We start from the raw sequence: 5,524 nt of genomic DNA on the forward strand, positions 1-5,524 counted from the left end.
TGCTTGCTTGGTTTGGCCTGAGTTAACGTAAGGAGTGGAACTTCAGTCGAAGCTAGGGGTAAGTCGAGTTCCAGTTGGGAAGCAATCCCACAACAATAACGTGGAACGTATAGTTAAATTAAGTAGATAAAAATACGTTCCGAGGAAAAGCTCTATTTGAGACTGAATGTAAGTAAGAATTATAAGGATTATGGTTGAGGTAAGATAGACGTCTGCACGAAACATAATTAATTATATTTACACAAAATAAAGTTTAACTGATTTAACATTTACGAACATACACTCACAGTATTCTGAGAAATAACACAAATACACTTTCCTAATAAAGAAAACATACAAATCACAAATCACCGAGTCTTAACAAACATATATAATTCACACAAAATAATTAATAACCCTATACAAGTCCAATGAATTGGTCTGTACTAATACTTGCGAACAAAACAGCAATGCACCGATATACAGAGTCGAAGAGGTGAGACCTGGGGTTGTGTGAGAGTGGGGGTGGACAACTAGTCTAGTCTATTTAATTCGGGAGTGAAGCTCCCACGGGCTTTTGATGTGAGCCCGTTTGGAGGGTGATTGTACATATGAGTGTGTGTGGGCCCAACCACACACACTCATACATTCACAAGATGTGCACACGTATATGAAATACGCATGCACATCTCAGTGAATGCACCCTTCTCAATATAACTGAGTACGGTATACATATAAATGGTAACATCTAATAACATATATAAATTTAAGGAAAAGAGGGGGTGATTCAATGTATGAGTGTGTGTGGCCTTGGTCACACACACTCACACATACATTAGATGTGCATACGTATGCAATATACGTATGCACATCGCTGTGAATTCACCCTTCCGGACAGAGTAGAAACATATATATAAATTAAAGGGGGGGCTGACACTCCACCAGCCGACGCAGTTCGAACGGACTTGAGTGGCTGCATAGGCGGCGCACAAGACCCTCAGATGTTGTTGGAGGCCCTCTCCTCAGAAAAGCAGTTGCGGGGCAATGCTTGAGGTAGTGGTCAAGGGTGGCTTCGGGGTGGCGGCAATGTTGGCATCTTCTTTCTTCGATCGTGGGGTTGGTCTTGATTTGCCAGAAACAACGGTCCTCCAGCCGCAGACGGAAAAGTAGAGTTTCCACTTTTCTAGGTGTGGAGCGAGGAAGTACAAGGGGCTCGTAGTCTGTGACTGCCCTGTACCACCTCGCCCTCTCTGACACCTCTGCCTCCAGTCTGTGCTCAAGGAACCATTGTACCTGGTTAAGAGCCCTGGTGCGTGTGCGCAACTGATTTCTGCTGAGAGGGACGACAACATCGACTTCGGGTCTTTTGCGCGCCGCTTCTGCTGCGGCGTCGGCTAGCTCGTTACCTGGGACACCTACGTGGCTTGGCACCCAGTTGAGCGTAACACTCCTGCCTTGCTGATGTAGCTTCAGCAGGAGTGCTAGGATGGAGGTCAGTAGGTGTACATTGTCGCTGGGCTGTGTCGATTCTAAGCTGCCTAACAGAGACTGTGAATCCGTGTGAATCACCACAGGACCAGCTCGAGATATTAGAGCATGCTCTAACGCTCCTTGGACCGCTATGGCCTCAGCTTGGAGAGTGGACGCATGATCAGATACTCTCCTGCCGTAGGTCAAACCATCCGTCACGAAGGCAGCCCCCGCACTGCGAGGCCTGTTGGGGTCTACAGAGCCATCCGTGTAATAGACCGCCATTCCAGGTTTCGACAGTGCGCGAATGCCTTGTAGGGCCTGTGCTCGTACTCTTTCCTGGTCACATAACTTCTTACTGGGAAGCTTTGTGACAACGAAGGTAGCAGGTATCGACAGCCATGGTGGTGGGGGCTTGAACTCTGGGTGTGGAGAGTCCCTACCCTTCTCCAGGAGAGTGCTGGTGAGCTTGAAGGAGTCCAGGATCCCAGCCGCTTGTGACAGCCAGGTATCAGAGTGGATAAAAGTACCCACCCGTCCCATAGCTGTCACAAGGCTCTGACTCAGCTCAGTTATCCTGGGGCTCTGGACCAACTTGGCAAGAAAGTCGACCTCTAGCCTTCTGACCCGTGATGTTAATGAAGGCAATGAAGCCTCCATTCGGAGGTTAACGATCTTAGTCCAAGGTTGAGCTCCCAGGATAATCCTTGCTGCGGCATTTTGGCAAGGCTCCAGGGCTTCAAGCTTGGCATTCGCCACATTTATGAGAGCTGGGGCAGCGTAGTCCACCAGACTGCGGACTGAGTGCACATAGAATGTGCGAAGGACCCGATGTGTGGCACCGAGTGCCTTCCCCGTCATTGCTTTCATAACTGTGGTTCTTGCCTTCAGTCTCTCCTTGAGATAGGTAAGTTCCCTCTGAGAGGTGAGCCTCTCATCAATCCAGACCCCCAGGTACTGATACTGGTGAACCCAGTCCAGCCTAAGGTCCTGGATGGTGAGGTGCTTCCCTTCTGTCCAGAGTCTCAATGCCATAGCTTTCGATTTTGTAGGGGAGATCTTTAACCCTAACCTGCTACATTCCGTTGCCACAGTGCTTAAACAGCTCTGAGCCCTGTTGAAGCACTGCCGTTTCCCAGTAATTATGAGCGCAATGTCATCTGCATAGCAGATGACCTTGCACTCATGTGGTAGAGGTAGTTCCAGAATGTTGGAGACGAGCACATTGAACAGAGTGGGGCTGAGGACCCCCCTGTGGAGTGCCATTCTCCAACATTCTGGCCTCTGATATGTGACTCTGAAACCGTACTTTCGCAGACCGGTGACTGAGATAGTCAGCAATCCAAGAAAGCAGCTTGCCTTTTACGCCCTTGCGAGCAAGGGTGTCCAATATCACAAGTGGACTGGCCAGCTCAAACGCCTTTTCCAAATCCAAAAAGACCACGATGGACGGTGTTCCACTGACAGCAATGAGGAGTGTTGCTATACTGTTTGCTGTGTCAGTGCCCTTGCAGTAAGCATGGATATGCTCATGCAATGGACCCAGTTTCCACAGCAGCCTGTTTAGCACCATTCTCTCCGCTGTCTTCCCCATGCAGCTTGTCATGCTGATGGGGCGGTAAGCACTAGGTTCCTTTGGCTTTGGAATTGGCGTTATGATTGCCTTCTTCCAGGCTGTTGGTAGCTTGCCAGTCCTCCAAGACGCGTTTATCACCCTTAGAAGTGCCTCGTCACCCGCTGGCCCAAGGTGGGCCAGCATGGAATAGGTGACGAGGTCCTCTCCAGGTGCCGTGTCTGAGCTGGTCTTGTGCGTGACCCGTAGCTCCTGAAGCGTAAAGCTAGCATCAGTATCATCCGACCGACTCATCATGTCCTCAACACCATGGCGCCTCACTCCTTGGAGGTCCTGCAGTGTGTCTTGAACACACTGCGGGAGTGAGGTGTTGCTGGAGCGAGAGACAAACTCCTGCACCAGCCGCTTCGCCTCAGCATCAGGGGCATGATGAGTGCGTCGTGGTTGAGTCCTGCCAGTAGCCTTACGGAGCTTAGACCACAGCTCTGCTAGGGAGGTGTGAGCAGTAAAGCCCTCACACCATTCAAGAAATTTAGCTCTTCTGGCATCTGCAGCTATGACGTGAGCGTCATGAACTGCAGCGCGCAAGTTGGCCAAATTGGTCTGAGTTCGGCGCCGTCGGAAAACACGCCTAAGCATGTTCACCCGATGGTTGGCCTCTCTCACCTCGGGGGTATAATACCAGCTGTTCTTATGTTCTCTGGGGGACTGGCGAGTCTTTGGGATGGCTCTGTTGGCAGCCACCTGAATGGCTGCAGAAAAGTCAGCTTCCAACGTTTCCACGTCCTGTGCTGGGACGTAGGACGCTGCCCATTCTTCAACAGACTTCTCAAACACTGGCCAGTTTGCCAAAGCTGTCTTCCACCTGGGAACAGGTAATACAGCTGGTATGGGTGGTGAATCCCGTATGTGCACAGAGACACCGAAGTGATCGCTAGTGACAATAGGATGCACCTCCCAGGTTACCCTAGGGAGGAGAGAGGCCGTCGCCAAGGTCAGATCAAGTCGTCCACCTCGCACGTGCGTCGGATTTCCATCATTCAACAACGCAATGTCAGGGCATTCATCTAATACTGAACTTAAGTGGTGCCCAGCGACATTGGGCCCATGGGACGACATCAAAATATCATGGTGGGCGTTGAAGTCCCCTCCTATGATGAGGAGCCTGTCCGCAGCAAGAGTACACACTTCTCCAAGGTTCAGTTCCGCTCTCAGGCCCCTGTATATGTTGAAGATGGTGTACGTTTCGTGGGCCCGATGGAGTCGAACCGCAAGAACTTCTACACCATCCCCACATGATACAGGGTCCGTGATCTCACTGCAGGGGATGGATGATTTGACTAAGATCATGCACCCCCTAGCAGTGAGTGAACGAGGGAGGGAAAAGACGCGATATCCCGGAAATCGCACCTCGTCGCTCACCAATGTCTCTTGGAGAAGCATGATGTCGTAATCATGCTCTTGCGCAAGCGCAAGGAGATACGAGCTTTTGCTGGGGAACCCGTTTACGTTCCACTGTAGCAACCTCAAGTGATTATTGAACAGGGCGTTCGTCTTCCCTGTCAGTTTCCATGACGGTCTCATCTTGTTGTCCCCGGTCAGACAAGATGGGTTGCGACTTTTTAACAGTGGAAGTACTTTCCTCCTCATCAGAAGAGGAGTCTTCAAGCCTCAATGCAAAGTGACGTTGGGGCTTAGTAGAAGACACTCTCTTAGTTTTTGAATATGTAGGTGTCGACTTCCCAATGGTAAAGGTGGGTGCGACAGGCTTGGGGGGAGTGGAAGGGGAGGAGGAGGAGGTTGAGGAAGAGGAAGAGGTAGTGGAAGAGGCGGGGGAGGAGGCGGGAGAGGAGGAGGTAGAGGGGGAGGGAGTCCTCTCCTTTCGCCTAGGGTTCCTCTTCGCTTTCAGGAGCCTGAGCACGTTCTTGACGGCCCTGTCCACTAATACCAGTACCTTGTCTGGGTCGCTCTCCCCAAAGGTCGTCGCGACTGCAGACACGACACCAGTGACAACCAGGTCCCCTCCACCTGAATATCCGTCCGATGTCATCACATCGGACGGATATTCAGGTGGAGGGGACCGTCGGTCCTGTGCTCGTCTGGTTGGTACAGGGGGCGTGGGTTTGGCTTTAGGTTTGGGGTTAGGATTGGAGGCAGGCGTGGATTTGGCGGTGGGCGCGGGTTTGGATTTGGAGGCGGGCACGGGTTTGGAGGTGGTTATGGCTTTCTTGGGAGCTGCTTGTGTTTTCGTGTTCGTCTGTGTTTGGATCTGGGCTCAATGTTGGAAATTGCTCCTGATTGTTCAGATCAGGAGCACTGTGTGCAACTGGTTGTGGTGCTGTGGTAGGAGAGTGTTTCCTACTGCCCCATACAAATGTTCCTGGGGGGGCAGGTATGAAGTCCTGTCGCTTCTCTGTCCTCTCCTTTGTGGCAATGGCCTGGACTTTACGCACTGCGCACGAGGTATTCCAGGCGTGGTGCTTCTTGCTGCAATTGGGGCAC

This window comes from Oratosquilla oratoria, chromosome 39 (genome assembly GCF_046742065.1).
Source record: "Oratosquilla oratoria isolate Oo_2021 chromosome 39, ASM4674206v1, whole genome shotgun sequence".
Taxonomy (NCBI): domain Eukaryota; kingdom Metazoa; phylum Arthropoda; class Malacostraca; order Stomatopoda; family Squillidae; genus Oratosquilla; species Oratosquilla oratoria.